At 38.4% G+C, this 19,982-nt stretch overlaps 1 long non-coding RNA gene across 1 annotated transcript in view; it reads right to left on the bottom strand.

Annotated features, from left to right (window-relative positions):
- Positions 1-19,572: 19,572 nt before the first annotated feature.
- LOC147757112 (uncharacterized) overlaps positions 19,573-19,982 on the bottom strand; it is a 2,195-nt gene continuing 1,785 nt past the window's right edge. The window contains exon 2 of the long non-coding RNA XR_015324591.1: positions 19,573-19,931. This is a non-coding gene — a long non-coding RNA (uncharacterized LOC147757112). The remainder of the gene's footprint in view (positions 19,932-19,982) is intronic.

The following is a 19,982-nucleotide window of genomic DNA, read 5'->3' as shown; positions in this document are numbered from 1 at the left end:
TTTTTGGCATAATTGTTAGCATTCTATCTTATCAGTAGTGCAAACATCCATTCTCGTCATTTGATATAATTTAATTGAAGACTTTGTAATCCCTTGAAAATATTTTCGTATTTTTTTGGGACTTTGGCTAATAATGTCGGCGGCAGTGACATTGACATGAATTCAGATTAAGCTCTAACGTTCTGTACGTTTGATATTAAATGTAAGTGCATTTTGCGAGAATTTGTAATGATGAATAGAACGCAACTCTGCATTTATATCTACAACATTGAAATCAATGAAAATATTATATGTTGTTTGGCTAGTGCTTCACCTCACGTTACATAACGTCTTGAATTTCACATATGCGATCAAATATAGAAAAAAATTGTATAATTCGTTTCATAACGTACATTTTCATCACGTGGACCAGAATCTATTTTTGGTGTTCAAGGATACGAGAGAAAACGTAAGGTGTGTTTTTCGAAAAAACTTTTATACCGAAATGTGTGGAACTATAGAGAAATTTATGCAGTGCGGACAATGAAAAACGCCTTTCGAGGTGGTTTCAAAAAGATCGGAGTCATATGGAAAATGCCCTTTACTCAAAGTGGTTATATCTTGCGACGTTTTTCGGCTCTGAATAGTGTAGTGAAGTTCGGTATTAGAGAAAGTTTCCATGCAATATAAGAAGGCAACTGTTGTAGTAGAATGAGAACAAAGCATAAAAGAGCCTCAATAGAGTGCTTTCAGTCGTCTATTAAAAAAAAAAAAAGCGTTTCAGACTCGTACGTGTATATGATCTCTTAAAATTTAGCTTGAAAAGACTTGGCTACGATTACGAAGTTAGGCTCTGGAAACAAATGAAAAATCCGTACTTATCACTTTAGCCCTATCACCGGAAAGCGGTGAATGAGAGCTATAGGTGTGCTAGCAACGTTTTTTTAATTTTCCCTTCTCGCAACTCTTATTTTCATTGGACCACCGATGGATCTTCGCATCTTGAAAAAACGAGTACAAACACTGAGCGTGTGAAGGTGCGCACGATACTCCTCTTTCGATATTTTGTGCTGAGGTTAGGAAGCTGAAGAAGCTGATTCTACATAAGAGTCCATGAGGAGTTCTGCTGTAGCCAACCTGCTAGCATTTCTCTGATGAGCTAAACGCATTGCGTATAAATTGATTCAGATTCAATGGTACACTCGACTTTGTTTCTCAGCTTTCTTGAGGCGGTCCAGGTTCGAGGTCAGGTGTGCACACATTTTGCACTGTGCTGGAAAACAGCCATATGACGCAAAGAATTTGGAAAAATGAGCGAAGGCCATTGATTTTGCATGTTGCCCTTATCCCTTTATTCATAATTATTCGGCGGGATTTAATGGCTGATGTGGTTTTCATTGATCGTGGTAATAGTGTAGTCGGGCATCTTTTAATAGTAATTATCATGAAAATTTATTTTTAAAATTATTTAAATTTAATCCTACACGTCAGCTGCAATAGTCGATTATTCCCAAAGCTTCGCTTCAAGTAGCCGGTTGTAGGGGGGATGGCATGTTAAACTCAACATTTAGTGGGGATTTTTTTTATGTCAGACTCATTATGATTTTCGCTGGGATTTGATGAAATCCACATTTTTATTTTATCTCACGCTATTGACCGGTAACTATCGCTCGAATAATTCTGATACTGCATGCATGGGCTTATTTTCTCATGAAGTGCTTATTTATATGACAGGTTGTTCCATAAAATTTGATAAATTTTCGATGATGGTCGATTAAGACTGTAGAAAGCCACAAAAGATAATCGTCACGTCAGAGAACTTGAACACAATCCGCAGTGCAGCACGGATTTTTCAGTTCTTCAATTACCTATTCATGAACGAAGTATATGTATTATGGATTGGGTGAAATGTTTTACTAGCATTCAGGGGGTGAATAGCATGGATATCAACTTCTATAATGTGCTTCCGAAGGATTTCTGGCCGAAAGTCGTTAAATTAATAAGAAAAGCGTCGCGTTACAAGCGCGAAACCTATGGGACTTGAACGTGTGGTACCGGTCACGATACCTAAACTGCAAACACTGTTTGAAGCATAAAATGGCCAGTATATTGCAGATGTTTGTGGACGCTTTCCCCTACTGAGGTTGATCTTGACTGGCTGGAATTGAATAACGGCTTAAGCAGGTTGCTCAACGTTGTGCTAGATAACTAAACGTTTGGTGGTTAAAAAGTTATCTTTTGTGTATTATATTTTTATATCTATTAGAACGAGACCGATCCATAAGTGTTTATTAAAACTAAAAATTTAAAATGGCGATAGCCCCTCAAAATTCTAGATAACTTTGATTGATATTTTCTGAGCTAAATCTTCCCTTTTTTTGTCGTCGAACAAACGCATGCAAACTTACGAATCTTCAGAGTAATAAATGAAAATAGATGAAGGTCCATTGCTTTTTAACGCCCTGCAAATATACTAGCCAATTGAATACCCATACAGTTCAACCATTTGAAACACAGTTAAGCTTGGTCTCTTTTCATAATCAAGAACTTAAAAGTTAAATACTGCTTTGTGAGTGCAATATGTTCAACGGTTAAGTTAATTTTGCAAAAGTTAGTTTTGATTATTCCATCTGCTTTTGCTCAAGGGACGACCACATTGTTCAGTACGGAATACACATCCTTCGAAATATTCGTCCCGCAAGCCGTCACGAGCGTAAATTCTATCAAAAACACATTCCATGTTTAAGAAACTTGGAATCGAGAATTCGAGCTCGAGACACTGTTAAATGTCTTGCTTCGAATTCACAGACAGTTAATTGACAAATGTTTTTTTTCAAGCGATTCAAATGTTACGACGACTAATGTTTAGTATTTTAGTCTTTTAATATGCAATAAGTAGTGCCTCTTTAAATTCTGTCATGAGACAAACAGAAATCGATGTATTGAAATCTGTTGTCAAATATGTATGTATGATAATTATCGAGTCATGGGCATAGCTTCGCAGACGGTTAGATAAATAAGAAAAAATACAATTTACGTCAAACAAAGTGGTAGTGATGAATGTTTGTACTGGTCATGCATTGTGCTGTTGAATCCAAGTACACAGTTTTCTATGTTCAAAACTGTGATATTACAAAGAGAAATGCAAAGTCTCATTCAAAGCTGTAACATATTAGAGTACAATGCTTTTGGCGATCGATCCGAAGGGAAAATGGCAAAATGTTACTTAGTTTTCAATCTTTTTATTTGTAGCGAAGCTTTAATAAAGCTTAAATTATGTCCAGATAATATTCTTGAAATGTTCGTTATAAGTTTATAGTAGAAGTAGGTACTACTATTGCACGGAAGTCGCCATGAAAACGGCACAATGGACACTAACATATCTTTTTTTTTATTAAGGGTTATTAAACACATCATAGATTAGACACTTAATTAATTAATGAACAAGTCCCATCACACCGTGATATACCACAGTTATAATACCTATTTTACTTAACGCTTACTTTATTGACCTTTCTTTTGTTCTAAATTTCTTGTTTTGTAAAATCTAGTTTCTGAAAGAACATGTCGTTTCATCAGAGTGGATAAAACTATATTGAACCAGCTTTTCGAGTCCAAAATCATGATAGTTAGCGAAATTTGGATATATCTTTTAACTTAATGCAACATTACGGTGATCTGTGAATCGTTGTACATTTGACTTTCTATTCATTTTACAACCTGTCGACACTTTAAAAGTAAAAAAGGCTATCCAGTCCAGAATCGCAGGCTACACTGAGCCAATATTTAAGCACCATTGAAATTTGCCACCAACATTGCGTGACCATAGTCTCATTGAAAACAATATTCGACACAATATAAAGTTGGGGTGGCTGTATTTATAATGTATGGTCTATTTTCTAAATGTAGATAACATTATAGACAGATAGCATTACATGAAGATCGAACTGTGGTCTGATACTCGTTTTAGTTTCGCAGTGCCGGTACCAACGGCTTAAGGGAGCTACTAGTACTTCTGTTTATGGCCATACCTTAGGTAACAAACAGGCGGGCCCAAGGGTGCCATGGATGCTGTGACAGAGTGGGGCACAGCGGATTTGCCACATTGTGTTCAAGAAACATTGTGGGAAATAGACTTGAAAAGGGATACAAACAGATTAATAGTTAATCGATATTATCTGTAAAAGACCTCGTGCAAGCGCGAGGCAAACTCATAACAGGCATTTTTTTCTTTCACTCAATTGTCTTCGCAGTTAAATTGAAATTATTATTTTAAATTAATTTTGCATTGGTTAGAAACCGTATTAATGTTAATTGAAAAATGTTTAAATCGTCAAAGCCGACATTAGTTATAATATGTTTCAACAAATCTGAAATCAAATTACAGTTTACCCGCAGTTTACCTGATTTGTACAAAATTCTATGCGTATTTTATATGCGAAATAGTGAAAATCACGCGTTAAGCGCAATTAGTGTGTATATGCTGTAACGATACCTGTGCTGTCTTCTGTTAGAGTGAAGCAAACAGTTTCCTAAACCTCTGGGGCTGACGACAACGATCTTTACGTTTTCATCGTCAGTGCTCTTGCTCGTTATTGCCCTTCTCATTGTTGCGCCACTCGCTATCGCGGGGCATCGGTAGCACCACCTGGGCGTATCAGGTAAAGACACCCCCTCTGGAATTAGGTCGACTGTGGCCAGACGACACATGACCGTGGTAATACTGTTTGTTCCTTTTATCTAATAGTTCATTCTCTTTTCCATTTCCCTATGATCTCGCGGTCTCTCGTAAGCGATGAAGGCAATATTTGCTGATCTGGCCATAATTCAGGCACGTGCTCATAGCCGATACCTGTGAAGATTAAACACGATTAGACTGTCATTGCCTACATTGACAAGGGTAACTTCCAACTGGCTACCCGCTCACCAGTTTTCGATCAAAGAAAATATATCTCGTATAACCTAATGACTGCTCTTTTATGCTACCTCAAAAAACTTTTAATTAAAAAAAAAAACTTCGTCCACTAATAAGAGTACAATTTTTGCTAGGATTGCTCAATTTTCTGTAGCTTCAAGCTAGCGTTCTAAAGGACTGCATAGAAATATAGGATTTTCCATTAATTCGGTAAAGCTTTTGTATCAGACTAAAGATACTGTTAAATGTGTTTGTGTTCCGTTGGCTAGCTCCCATGTCGTGCTTATTTATTTTATCTCTTTCGATTAGTGAGTGCTCTACTCACAATTATTGTTTCAGCAAAGATCCTTAGACGACTCGTAAGATGGCATTGCGAAAGAGCACAAATAGCGGCTGGAAATGATGCTGTTGTTGTTAAAGGGTGCGGTTGCGGATTGTATAAATTCTAGAAAAAAAATAACCCATCGATAAAGGGCAAGTAACGACATAAATGGTACCACGATGGTAACTACTAGGAAGTATGTGTGCATTATATGGGATACATCTACTGCCATTAGTACAGAAAAATTATTTATTAGCAACAAAATACTTGGATTGTCTACATTCGGATATCTATTACACGCTATTGGAATGTATCACTTAGGCAAAAATTAAAATTGCAAAAATATAAGCGCAAAAGATCTATGCACAGAGCACTGCATTAGTCAACAAGCAGGACAAGATTTCGAATCTATAGAGAAATTGATCACACGCTTCGAGTATGCAATTTATGTCTCTTTCTTTATTACTTATATCGTATAATATAGTCAAGCCAGTCCCACGGCCATTTTTACTGATAGAGCGGCTTCGACTAGATAGAGTTCCGTAAATGCCGCCTTGGCTCGTTTTAAACTATTTAATTCCGACCACTTGTTTAATGTTTACTGGAGAAATTTGAGGGTTATAGCTAGCTCACATATGTAACGTGATCAATCGGAATATCGCAAAATGTTTGTCGTAATATTTTGGGTTACTGGCCAAACAAAAGTCAAGCTAATCTCTGTTGAGTATCAACCACAAAGAGCTACACACAATATATACATGTCAAGAGGTAGAACATATCGTAGGAGAACCATCCGACTTCGAAACGCAAACACTTCTTATGCGATAATAACGAAAGCGATTTAATTACATCATTCACTTATAACACTCATGTATCGCTAATTCGGTAAACCCTCTCGTGGGGAGGAAGGTTAAATCCCCTGAAGCAGGCTACTGCAACAGACGTAGTCCCGAACGTTTTATGTTTTACATCCAGTACTACCACTAGGTATTGCTTCGAATAATTAGATCTTAGCCCGGAACGGATGCAGTCCCATTCACTTAGAGCGACCTCAAGCGACACAATCGAGTGCCATTTAGTTGATCATATTGTTTATGATATAAATATTTTTTGATTAATGGTTAGTTTCTGAAAGTGGCAATTCATCTTAAGCTCCAACAGACGACACTCATTCGAGAAACATCAGTCTTAGGAAATGTTAACGGAAGCTGATAGTTAAAAATTATTTGGGATGAAAAGAGTCATTTAGCGCTATGAATATCCTTGGTACACATGGTTGAAGAGTTCGAGCTGAGCGGCCGATGCTGCCTTTAGGGAGTGTGAGACCAACTGCTCTCGGATATGGCGTAGCAGCCAGCTACCGACTTAAAGGAACGGTTTCTAAGCCGCGCATCTGCAAATAAAAAAGGCCTTTTATAGCAGGCTGTTTACGATCGGTCAATCACATTATTTAAAATACCCCGAAATATTCAGGGAAATGGGAACCCTCGTATGTTATGTGCATATGATTTTTTCATACTCTGTGTTGAATCGATCAATGCGGCCTCTTGAGCCTACGGTTCAATGCATAACCTCATCAGCAAAATATTGTCCTCCATTCTTTTTAGGAATGACGAGAACTTATCAGAAACTCGATCAAATAAAGGGAGCTGAAAATCTTGACTTGAGCAAAAAGAAAAATGATTCAATATTGCCAAAGCTGAGCTAAGCCAGCATCGTTCCAGCAGCACTTGCGAGATCTTCGTCTAAATAGTTGGCCTCTTGTATCGGACGTGTTCATACTATCTTCCTAAAGCTTCCTGCCAACATTTCATGGTCAACGCTGAACCGAACAAAAAAAGTATCGAATTTTTTGTTCGGAAGACTTGCAGAAGCGCGCTTTGAAAAGAAACCACATGGGCGCAAAACACTTGTGTTAATCCTAAGGAATATTGTGTACGTAAATATTGTTGTTGTTGACGATGACAATGCAACTTCAATGCAACTGAACTTCTTAATTCTTGAAGGAGTTAAGTTATTTGGACGTAACGATAAATGTCAAGGAAGCTTATGCAGCCGTAACAGAATGTGTAGGTCAATCCATCTTTCTTTTTTTCGGCCGAATATTCACAATGTTAAACGTGTGACTAGCCTAACAATGACCTATCAAGTATGTGCCCGTAGCTGCACGTTCAGTGGGCCAACTCCGTTAAACTTCCTGGCTATATGAAATCAGAATGGATAGTAATAAATGAATATAAAGCAAAACTCGGAGCCCTCGACCGTGACAACTCTTGCCCTTTGTTGATATAAAAAAGTACCAGTCGGCACCACCTTATGTCTGCTGCCAAATATGTGCACCGGTATATGAATTATATACACTTACCAACATCGAGGGCCTTTAAGCCTGGCGAGTTCCAACTTGCAGCCAACAGAAAAACAATGCGTTCACTTATCGTTAACCATATGAAGTACTGTCTCCTCCTAAGGTGAAAACAAATCTAAAAATAGTACAAACAAATACAAATAAATACATCTAGCAGCGGGTGTGTCTGTTACAGATTCCTGGCGTCGGTGCCTGATCGCGGTACCGTATGCGACAGAATGACACCGTCTCCAGTTAAACACATCCGGAACAGATGTCCTTGTACTGAATCGAAAATGAAAAGCTATTTACTTTGATTCGAAGCTATAATAATTTACTATATTCATGGATTTCGTACCTTGGTCGGTGCCTAAGTGATGTCTACTTCCGTGTACTGCTCCACTTTTTACTGTGTTGCCAGCTGATAGTGAAGTATTGTATACCACTGCAAAACCCTTTGGCTAATGAAATGAGCGCTATCTCTCTATTCACATCACAAAGGTTTTATATTGATTTCAGATTTCAAAGAAAGCTACATCGGGTAGCGAAGCTTAGCATTTTCGATGCCCGCGCTATTCCCATTTTTCTTCTCCATATAGGAATGAACCATGCTTTCAGTGAAGATTGCTTAGGTAAACGATGTAAGCTTACGAAACAATTGTTGAAAAGTGGCTCAAGGAATTTTCTAATAGTTGACTCACAGGCGTTTTTAAAGTCGACAATTCCACGCTTAAACATAGTACTCTAACTTGAAGTACTACTCTAAGTTCCTTATCGTACACGCCCCATGTAGCCAGGATTATTCCGGCAACCTTTTGATCTCTGTGTAAAACTTGCAATACGAGCGTCGAAAATGCTGTTTGCGCCATCAAATGACCCATATTATTATTATTATCCAATATTATTATGAAAGCTCGAACTCGAAATATGGTTTAAGGCTTGCGATCCTAACGAAACTGTTGTCTAACTGCACATAGCACCTGACAATTCATAAGCAAAAACATTTGAACGGAAGCAATTAATACCTTTCGAATAACTTATTAGTTACAATTAACCGTTTATAATAACATACAAACACAAAAAAGGACAATGCCGAACGGTAGAGGGGTTTTGTTTGCACGTTACCGCTACGTTATTGTGTACAGGTCGCAGCAATTAGCTTAAGGACACAAGCTAAACTAAGTATTCGAAAAAAAAACCTTGACAATATGCGAAAAAGTGCTATGGTTGTATGGACGCAATAGCAGTTGGTTTGTCAAAACATCGTTGCTAAGGGGTAAGTCTAATTTGTGACTTATTTTCGTCTACGGATTTGATAATCGTTTACTTTATCTTTCAAGTGAATTGTTTACTTTTCTATGGTAAGGCTTAGGTTTCGATATATCTTGCTTAATAAGGTAAAACAAATATTGTTATATTATACTATGACACTGATGCATTAGGTCATGCATACCTTTCGTCCAATTACTACCGTTCATATTGCAATAGCAATCATAATGATTTAAACTATCATTTTAACATACAGGTTTTGTACTCTTTTTCGAAACAAAACCTAAAATACAATGATTCTGATATCACGACCTTGAAATGCTCTCCATGACATAATAGTGAATGTGATTTGTAACTATATCGTCTCTCATCTAAAAAACGTATCGAATGAAACGACCTAATATTATCCTTAAAGCTCTTAACTGTCGTCTTACAGACAACATTTTTATTAGAAACGCTTTCCGATTCTGTGTCACTTAAAATAGAACCATCTGAAATCGATTTTTTTATCTATATCATTGAATAGATACTCCTGCATACAGTATAAGAGAATATCTTCGTTTTTGTTTTTACCTTATCTTCTCGATTTTCGAAAACAAGAATTTGGATTGCTCTTCCTAAACTTCCCCCAAATGACACTCATGATTAGATATGGCCATCTTAATTGGTAATATCAATTAATCCTATCGGTAGATTTCAGTTTCATTCAGTACAAAATGTTTGCGGACCGCTTTTTTCCGGAAGGGGAAGTTGCACCTGAATTACGCAACTATAAAGGTCGAGTCTGCATCGTTCCTTTAAATATCAGCGTTTGCGAGTTTCTTTAAAAAACAAAAGAAGTTTCAGACACCGGGTTTGTCACTTTTAATTATGATGCTTGTTTTTGGAATAGCAAAATAAGTCAGTTCCAAAAATATTGTAACGTTTTTTGGGATATGATCATATTTTTTAACTAACTTATATAGCGATAACTGCAATGCCCATCTATGCATTGCATTGGCTACGCGTGGGGACGTATAAGTTTATTAAAATGACGATACAGTTTCCCTTATTGATAACGGCCCCCTAAGCTCGACATTCAAGTAGTGTTTATGGGAATTGACTGAGTCATCCCCGTACTGATTGAAAAATATCAAACTTTTGTGACATCATTATATATATATATATATATATATATATACGTGTAAATACAAAACAGAATGTCGGATTACGTTTTTTACTACCTGTTTCTCTCTTCTTAGCTTAGAAGATCGTGTAGACAACAAAAATCCTATATGGATAGAGAAGTTCTGTCAAAAAATATCACCCTTGCAAACCATGTTTCTATAAATTGTAAACCTAGATACTTCTTTAATGGCTCTTATGTTGTACTTAGCACAGTGTATCTTATTGGTGTTCATGGCTCCTTAAAAAGCCGTAAATGATTCCAGGAAACGACTCTTCAATTATGTAGTTATAAACCTTGGGCCCTTGAAGTTGGTTCGGACTCTAGAAAATGAAAGTATCAGGTTCAGGCGTAGTTATGGAGAGTGTTTGTACGAGCGCTGAACGCGTCCTTTGGAGGTTGAAACCTATCACCGCCAGCAACGCCGTCAAAACGCAATATCGCTGTCTTGCGCAACACGAATATACTTTGAATATATTAGAGGTCTGAAACCTAACTTACCCAGCCGCAACGGAAGCCTAAAATCAAATTAGATAGTTTAATATGGCTCAATATTTGAGTACTTTCGAGCGTATGTATGGAGTACTTTTTATGGTGCTTTATTCTATTCATTACCGATATACTGATCTCGCTGATTTCGTATCACCTCTCAATTAATAGTAGAAAAACAATTCTTTGGATTCTGCTATTTGGTTTCCTTGTAGCTGCTTCCGTGTAGTACGGTTTTAATATTGTATTAGTATCTGTAATAAATTCTAGATGGTGCAGTGACTGTAGTTGGCATGTTGTTTTCATATTGGCTAGAGACGCTTGCCTTTCGAAATCGGCAGCTGAAAACTCTAGTGAGAAAAGTATGGATGCTGCTGAAAATTGCCGCAGGCTGAGTGAGTGCACGTATCGACCTTTCTGTCCTAGTTCTATAACAGCAAGTAGTGAAACAAACGTGTGACGAGGGGTGGATGCGTTTCAAGATAACCGGCATATCATAACATCAAGGCCGTTTTTCGGCAGGTTTATCTCATGCGAAAGAGAGGGCACCGTGTGATACAAGAAAAAAAGGTGAAGGTCGTCCAAAACACAAAATTTTCATTGTAGATGAAGATGAAACGTGAGACGTTATCTATCATCGCTTCTCCACGTGTTACCCGTGCTGCTTATGTCTATCGCTGCGGCAGAATGATACACATGAACCATTCACTCATCGAACAATAGGCCAATCAGCGGCCGCCGCTGCTCGCCATGTTGCAATAACGAGGCTACTCTGGAAAGGAAGGACAACTGTGGGTAACATTTCGCCATCACTGCAGGATATTGTATACAAATCGTTTCAAGAACAACATAAATACAAAAAGCCTTTGCTCCATATTGAGGCGTAGTAATATGGGTGCACAAAAGAGGCAGGGACTTGTTTACAAAAGATGACGAATGTGCGGTGAGCTGGATTTTCTACTACCGGGACGGCAGCACGCTCGCTAGAAAACCTTAATGCATCGATTCGGCTAATTTTTTTTCTAAGAATCCACAAGAAATAAGCACTAGGTCATTTTTTCAGAGTAGGCCTATGGAAAAATCACAAACTGTATTCTTCAACTATGTGATATATGAAATAATTTTAACACCGTTATATAGAACACGGTATATAACGAGTGTAGCCATTGTTAGGTGGGAAAAGTCCTTTTTAGTTCGAGACTAGTAGGTTACGGTAATGCAGATATCATTTCGGGAGTCTAGCTTCATTTTTTTTAATAGTTTTTTTTTACTTTTTTAATAGTTATCTTTACATGCCTATTCCTCGCCTATCGACTAGAACTAGAACTTGTATATGTTATTATGCCGCGATGTGCGGAGCGCCACACTTATCTGATTAACTCATAAGGTTTCTGAGTCGATTCGTACTAACAACTCAACAACTTTTTCAACTATTATATTTTAATCCATAAAATCAGCTGCCAAACACTCAGGTTTGAGCTGCGTAAACATTGAACAACACTCCCTTACTGTTTTAGTTGCCGTTAATGTGGAAAGCCTGACTGCTGATTAAAGTGACATTGCTTTCAAGAGGTAAGGACAATGCTACGCTAAAGCTAATATTCAGTATCTTCTATCTACGAATATTTAAACGCCACTGAGTAATCATTATCATTAATGGTCGCGAACATTTGCATAGAATAATAAGCTGGCGTTCCCAATCTCGTGAAGAACTAAATCGAAGCATTATAGTTAATAATGCGTACTACTTTGCATGTTTCTTTATATATTCAATTCAAGTTCTGCACTATGAGATGTAACGCAGAATGCTCGGTGGGGTCGATCCTATCCGTGGGCAAAATGGACAAAAATAAGTATTTTAGGTTAATACGCTCGGAGTCATTCGGACGATCAAAACCTTCTTGCCAGTTCGAGTGAGACTTTAAACACATGCCACCGCAAAATTTACAGCGATCAAGGTGTGTGCTTGTATATATCCATCCTCTTCTAACGGGTCATTTTCTTACAAGGATAGTGAATTTTATCCTGGGTAAAATTCGTTGCAAACACACCAGTGACCGACGTTTAACAAAACCATCCTGGACTTACAGAAACCTACGTCGACCACGTTGCGTCAGTGTGGAGAGCGAGCGCATACCAGTAGCTTATGCCATCAGAGAGCTCCGCGCCAACATTCAGTCGTCCGTCTGACACGCCACCTTTATAAAACACAGGCCGTGCAACGCTGATCGCTGTTGCCTTGCCTGAAGAGCCCAAAACACGCATGGACTGTTAGTAGTGGTGCAACCCGCCACTTACCTCCTGACCGCAGCGCTTAAGACAATCTACTGAACTACATACGCCTAACACAACGGAAAAAGACTTAATGATGCTGTAGAGTTGTACAAATAACGAAATCGTTGTTGATCGATCGTATGTTCATTATACTCAACTACACGGATCAAGCACTTCGCTCCCATTGTCTTGACGAATGATACGATTCCCCGAGTGGTGCCAGTGTTCTTTGTGGTCAGTGACGAGGAATTCACGACAGAGCGCAGCTTGTTCGAGCGAAAGTTCAGCGTGCTCGAGGTCCTGCAGTTTTCGAAAACTTTCGGCATCATACCAACTCAGTGGAGAGAGGCTTTGCTAGTAATTTTTGCCAAGACAAAGGTGAGTTAACTCTGCCATCGCCATAGTGCGGAGGCGTTGTTAAGAAGAGTATATGTTACAAGCTACTTGCAGGTCTGCTAACCCAAAGAAAGCCCGCTTTCTCAGCGAGCGGAGAAGTTAGACCGAAGAAATGACATGGACAAGCGCTCGACGAAGGCGCTATGCAGTATCCTAATGCTTGACATTAAAATGGATTTGGCGAGCTGCTTACACGCGCTGCTTATTGATTTTCGGCATTCGATTTTGCATTCGGGCTACGATTCTACAGGAAACAACATAAGCATTGATGGCGAAGTAATGAAACTATCTCCTTGCCCCCCAAACGTGCGACTTCGTCCGTCCAAAGTGATAGTCAGAGCCCTTTTGTGTTTTAGTTAAAGATCTTTGTGACAGAATAAGGGGCTGAAGGGACTTGGTCAAAGTTATCCTTTATTCGGACAAGTCGGTATTTTACGGCCCTAGCAGATTTCAAATACAGTCCCCTGATGGTGTAGTAACACAATCTCAGGGACAAATTGTGGTCTAGGTTCGAACCCGGGAATAGACTGACAGACCGTTCCCTGCTGGAGGCCAGTTGTCTGATGCAGTGCATTACGGTGAGACGGAACTTAAAACTATAGGCACAGAGATTGCAGCTATAGCAGGTTTCGACTATACTTCACATAATAATAACAGAACAAGATTAACGATCAAGCTGGATCAGACGGAGGCTGTAAAATTCAGGATGAAAGGTAGAGTTACGGCCGGCAAGACGTTATCTCTCACCGAATCGTTAATTCGGCACGTCAGCAGATTCCAGTACGTCGGGCTACTTCTTTAATGGTACTAGGCAAAAAACGTGGAAGCGAATCTTTGAATGCAGAGCTAAAGGCGGCCTTAAAATCAGAAGTATATGGGAAAGAATTAACTGCATCTTGCACAATCCGGACGTCGAGTCGCCAGTCACTCATGAAACCGTTCCACCTATTCAACCTCCAAGTGATCCGGTAGCGGCTTGGCAGGACGTCATAGCAGCGCATCTCGAAGTACTCAACCGAGTGAAGGCCTTTTTTATCTGCAGCGTGCTCTAGGCTCTCTTCGTACGGCAAGAAACCGACTACATTACCCACATTTCGCTGCGCACTTGTCCTGGACTCTCAACGAGTGGTGCCTTTGCTTGCCGAAATAGATAGTGAGTTCTTCAAATTTGTGAACGATCAGAGGTAATGACTGGGAAGAAACCATCACGTAGTAATCTGTTTCTCGATTGATGGCTTCCACTGCAAATTAGCTACGGGCAGGCCGATGTCACAATTTAATGTCTCTTCGAATGTGTGATGGATATTGCTATATGTACATATATAATTTTGGTTGTATATGTTTATACAACACACTATGTTAGAAGGTGCATATCATCACGAGTGCATAAACGACGCTGTGTTATCCACATTGCATAGCGGAACGTGGCGCAACGAATTCTTATTATTTATTCTCATATGAATGCAGCTCTCTAGTTCTTTGCCTACTAAAAAAATATTATTTCTTTTAAGTTATTATACATTAATGATAAATTTATAACGCGTCAACTTTTTCGATGAAGATGCTGAGAACTGTTAGTAAATAAACCGGCATTATTTTTAAAGCAAAAAGTGTTAACTCTAAATATACGTCTCCTTTGATTTGAAATCATTGTTTTACTTCTTCCAACCGCACTGTCTTCTGCGTAATGATAAACATAATATATAATTTCCTTTTAGGAGGCTTCGAAATAAGCAATCGAGCATGTGGAAATAAATTTTGTAGATAGTTTTGCCAGTCATTATAAGTTTGGCAATGTTAAAATGATTGAATAACTGCACTAAAGATTTCAATACGAATGTTTTCAGATGCCAGTATTGATGGGCTATTTATTAACTTACCTCCACCGACAATTCTTTGCGTATCATTTGTATTAAGATTGTAGGAGCATATTAAGAACCTCGTAGAAGGGCTTCAACTAGAGTTGGCGTCATCATCCCCAATACTCTCTTCGATCATCGAGCCGATTCCTTACGGTTTTTTTTTCATTAAGTGACTTTACAGCTTTATTATATGCCGCTCTAGAAGATTTATTTCATTAGAGTAAGCCCGATATAGTTAGTCTGATGTTTAAGAAAGTTCTCTCAAACATACAAGCTCTTTGAAGGAGTAAAGTGGATTCAAAGCCCATCCTTCACATTAGTAGATCTTATTCACTGACCAACAATGGTAAACAACACAGCTAGTAGAACTTTATCAAAAATACGAAAGATAACTTTTACGACAAATATTCTGCATGCTTGATGAAAGATTACGAGATAAAATTCAATGCGCTTGACGGAGACGTCAAGATAAACTAGGAAGACTATATATCTTATCTCTGCAGGAAGAACGCTGGTACCGTTATAACCTGCACAAAAGTGAATATTCAGTGAAACGATATCAGCAAGCACCGCGTTCCATTTAAGGTGGCTGGCGTTTTGAATTGAATACGCATGAAATAGTACACAAATACATATACTTGCTGTAAAAATCAACGATTAAGTTGAATATGTATGAAATAGTCTTTTTCTGTAAACTGAACTATTCTTAAATGAATTATATGCAATATCGTAAATTGACTTGATGTTTGTAATAAGGCACCCTCTGTCCCTTCCTGCTTGTTTTGGCTACAGGAACATACTGTATGGTTTGCTAGGCCTCGATCTTACTACGTTATGGATTCCCCGCAATTGTCGTTCGTCAGAGAGGTCTTGAAACGCCTGAACAGTGAACTTACTTGTGTATATGGCACAATTTCTTGCAGCAATTGCTAAACGCACTGGCCTTGGGAAGAAATGCCGCTAAAACTTTCTACCCTGGGAAAACCGTCGTTTGATAAACCGAACTTCTAGAAGCGACTAGTTTATGTACAGCTTTTGAGCGTCCCTTACCTGGGTTTATTGTCTTACCTTGGAAGTTTTGTTTATTTTATGTGTAGAATATTATAAATGTTGGACTCAATACATCCACTGCCATAAAAGCCGTTATTTGTTACTGGCGCGGACAGCAGTGTAACAAAGTCTAAAGGGATCGCTGCTTCAATATGCCTCTTGCGTCTAACTAGATTCTAACTAACCGATCGTTTGCACGCAGGAACAAAATTTTCTGAAGGACATCGATCGGCACGAAGTAGATTGGCTCAGTATGAAAAAACTGAGTCGTATGTTGAAGTTCTAGCTGGGTTTAGATTAATAGGGCATTCTAACGTCATTATATTACAGAACTAGAAAGATATAACCACAGTAGATACAGATCTTCATCAGCGCAAATCGCTGCGCTTGAGATACTGTCCTACTAAACCTTAAATATCCATAAGAATTGATTGTAGGCTTTGTGGCTTGCTCTTTAAATCCAAAAATTCGGTGAGGGCAGTAAGCGCATATAATACATGGCTTGGAAGGTTATCGATGTCAATTAACGGAGCTTTTATTATGAGAACGCACTGTCACTGATAAAAACGTCACTTACACAACAGAAGCCGAAAACATTTGTGTGTCTGTGACCGCCTGTTCACTGCAGATTACTCTTCGCACAGGAGTTTATTGCAATGCTAGCTCACGGATCGACAGGTAAGGACGGACCTTATAGAGAAAACAGCCAATTTAGCGGAATACGTAGTTGTGAGCTGACGATGAGAATAACAATAAAGACCACAATGGTATCATGTTGGCTACATGGTATGATAATACTGTACACATTAAGCTCAGAAGAACTTTAAAAACGAAGTTGAAAAATATCAAAATGCCGTTGAAAGTTTGCTGGAGGTCAAATCCGCTAGGCTTTTTTGATTGACTCACACATGCTCCGCTCTTGCCCATCTATTGCTTCATCATTCGTTTGGATGCCGAGATTCGAAACAATACATACATGCTTTAATACGTATATACCTTTTGTCTCCATTAGGTAAGGTATAAGATTCTGGAATTAAAATAATTGGCCATAGAAATCACTCTGAAATCGAGCTCGCAGCCCACTTGTCACACTTGGCAAGATGTACTGCTTGTAATGGAGATCATGCAAGATTGAGCGTACTTTACGAAAAACGTTTCCTAAAGCATATGCATAATTATAAAACTGTGATCGGATGTGAAGGTATATTTACCGTAAGTACGCTTTCTCCGGGTGTGTGACGTCAACGTGTTATTTATTAAAGGCTTGTAGAAAAACTTTTCCAGATACATTAGGATCCTGGAATGAACGGTGGAAAACGCTGTTTTTTTCCAATGTCATTCGCGTACATTGAGACGAGAACAACTGCCGTTGACAAATTTAGTGATTATCAATAAATCATAGTCAATGAGTGAGCAGATTCAGACTCGAGGCGGGCTTTTAGAAGCAGACAGTCTCCGAGATGGCGCATTGGTACGTGCAAATGTATAGTCTCAGGAGCGCACGTTTTGTAATGATAGCAACAATTTTAAACAGCTACGCTTTTGCTCGCCACTATATATATATATATGTAAAGCCATTGCCGCCGCATTTAGCCAAGAAGGTAGCATAGCTACCACTAGTATGGCGTGTACAAGGACATATGTTTAATTTCGTAGTGACAGCTTATGTAAATCGTTAGAAATGATATACAGTAGGGCTGAAAGCTAGTGTCTAAGCAGGCTCAGCAGTAAAGTACATTCAATGCTGTCTGGCCGGGCAATAAAAATATCAAAACTATAACTGGGTAATAAAAACAAAATTAATCCTGGAGCTTTTTCTGGTCACCGCGTCATATATTTTTTCTTCTTGATAAATAAATAAAGCCGTCCCTTTGCACAGGTGGTTGACCCACATGCAAAGCAACGAATTCCTAGAGGGTTTCCCCCGCTGCTCTCATGATAGATCAAGGCTTTTGCGTATGAATACTCTTATCGGACGGAACTAAACTTATTTTTGCATTGTTTAGTTTACGCTGCTTTCCCGGTTTAAGACATTTTAAATAAGGCTTGTTTCAGTCTTCCGTAAAGTTAGTCAAATATCTGAGTGTGTATATCTCTTCCCAGGGTACAAGTTGTCAAATCTCTCTGCTCATTGTTTCTAAACATCACTAGTCAGTGACCCGCTATATTTTGTGTGCATTATCTAACCTTGATATTTGATTACGTTCTGTTGTCAGTTGTATTTAGAATAGGTTTTCTCTCATTGGATATCCCGCTGCTACACAACTATATAGGGTATATATTGCTCGCGAGCATTACCAGATAGTCACACTGCACTAGGCACTTTCTACGGTCAACCTTTGAACCATGACATGCTGTTCTACCTAAGAATCAAATTTACAGGAATCACGGATTATTTTCAAGATTCTATCTACGTTGCTTAAGTAAAGGAGTCTTTCTTTAATCAGCCTAACGCCTTGATGGCATTAAGAAGAATATTTAAAGAAGACGTTTGATAATTATAAATGATCCTAAAAATTAAGGCCTTGCCATCTGTGCTTTTTTATGTCCATGTCTTCCAGTTGCACTCTCTAGATTTATGGGAAATGAAAAGATCGGTGAGAAATTTTTATAAATTTAATGGAAAAACAATGAGCGCAATGAACGGAAGCTTTTCCGTAGTAGAAGAATACGTGACTAAGTACAGTTGAAATCCAGATAAAGCGTTCCAAGCAGCGCTTTGGTTTATTTTCGTATTTGACCGACCGTCGACATCAATGTTGGTTATTGCTTTCAAATGTTTACTGAAGGATCAGCCGTACTGATTTATGTTTAAGTTCGACGCTAAAAACTTCCTGTATTACTTTTGATATTCTGACCTAAAAATAAACGTGTTGAGTTAACGCTCGCAATTGCAGTCAGCATTGCATCAGACGGCTGACCTTCAGTGCGAAACAGGTATGTCTATTCCGAAATCTCAGTCGACTTAGTTTTTTTTACTGTCGTTCAACTATTTTTTAAAATATAGGAGGTTTTTAATCGTTAATCTACACATATAGGGTAAAATTGAAATAAGCACCAAAGTTTAGAAGGAAGTACCAATGCTCAGCGAACTTCCAAACTGAGAACGTACTCTTTTTAATCATAGAGCTTCTAGAAAAATTCACTGCAAGTCCAACGTTGCCCGATCGCAGGCGAAGCAAGTATGCAGACGTAAATACAATTTTAGGTAAGAGAACCAATCAATATACACTCTATTTAGCCCACAAATTTGTCGAACCTTGAATACAAGTCAAACAACCTGACCTAAGTAAAAAAATTCAATAGGTGAGAGCATACGTGAATTGTGATTCGAGTCCATGGAGCAAAGTATGTATAATACCCGTACATATAGCCTGCGCTCTTCTAAAGCAAAAATAAAAGCTGCCAAAACGGAATAGGATTTTATTAGCCTAATTCGTTGGACTCGTCTGTGGAGAGAGTTATAATTTCAAGAAATAGATAATTATAAAAGTTACTAAACAGTACTCAGGAGCGCATTTAAACGGTTATATTGTATTGAATATAATTGTAGTGTTCGACCGGCAATAATGTATATTCTGGAATGAACGTAATTTCCAGGACATTTTGATCTTTTTTGTAATATGCATTTCGTAGTACTTCTGTATAAATTATTGCAAATGTTTAATATCTGTCGCTAAAACCCATTACAATGGTGGTGAATTGCAGGTCTTCAAAGAACAATACGTTTGATATCAGGGCAATGCGTTTTTGAAGATTACTGGAGATGCTAGGCTCTTCGAGCATAAGCTGATTTTACCTGCGTTATGCCCATAGTATGTTTTTCTTTGGATAGCCGACGTCGTTTAAGATGATCTTCTGTTAACCTGGGGATGAAGGAGTGCATAAGTGTAATAATCATAACCAGATATATATAT

This window comes from Varroa destructor, unplaced genomic scaffold (genome assembly GCF_002443255.2).
Source record: "Varroa destructor unplaced genomic scaffold, Vdes_3.0 BEIS01000003.1, whole genome shotgun sequence".
NCBI classification, from domain to species: Eukaryota; Metazoa; Arthropoda; class Arachnida; order Mesostigmata; family Varroidae; genus Varroa; species Varroa destructor.
The sequence above is the reverse complement of the archived record's forward strand: the minus strand, read 5'-3'. Positions and strand labels throughout refer to the sequence as shown.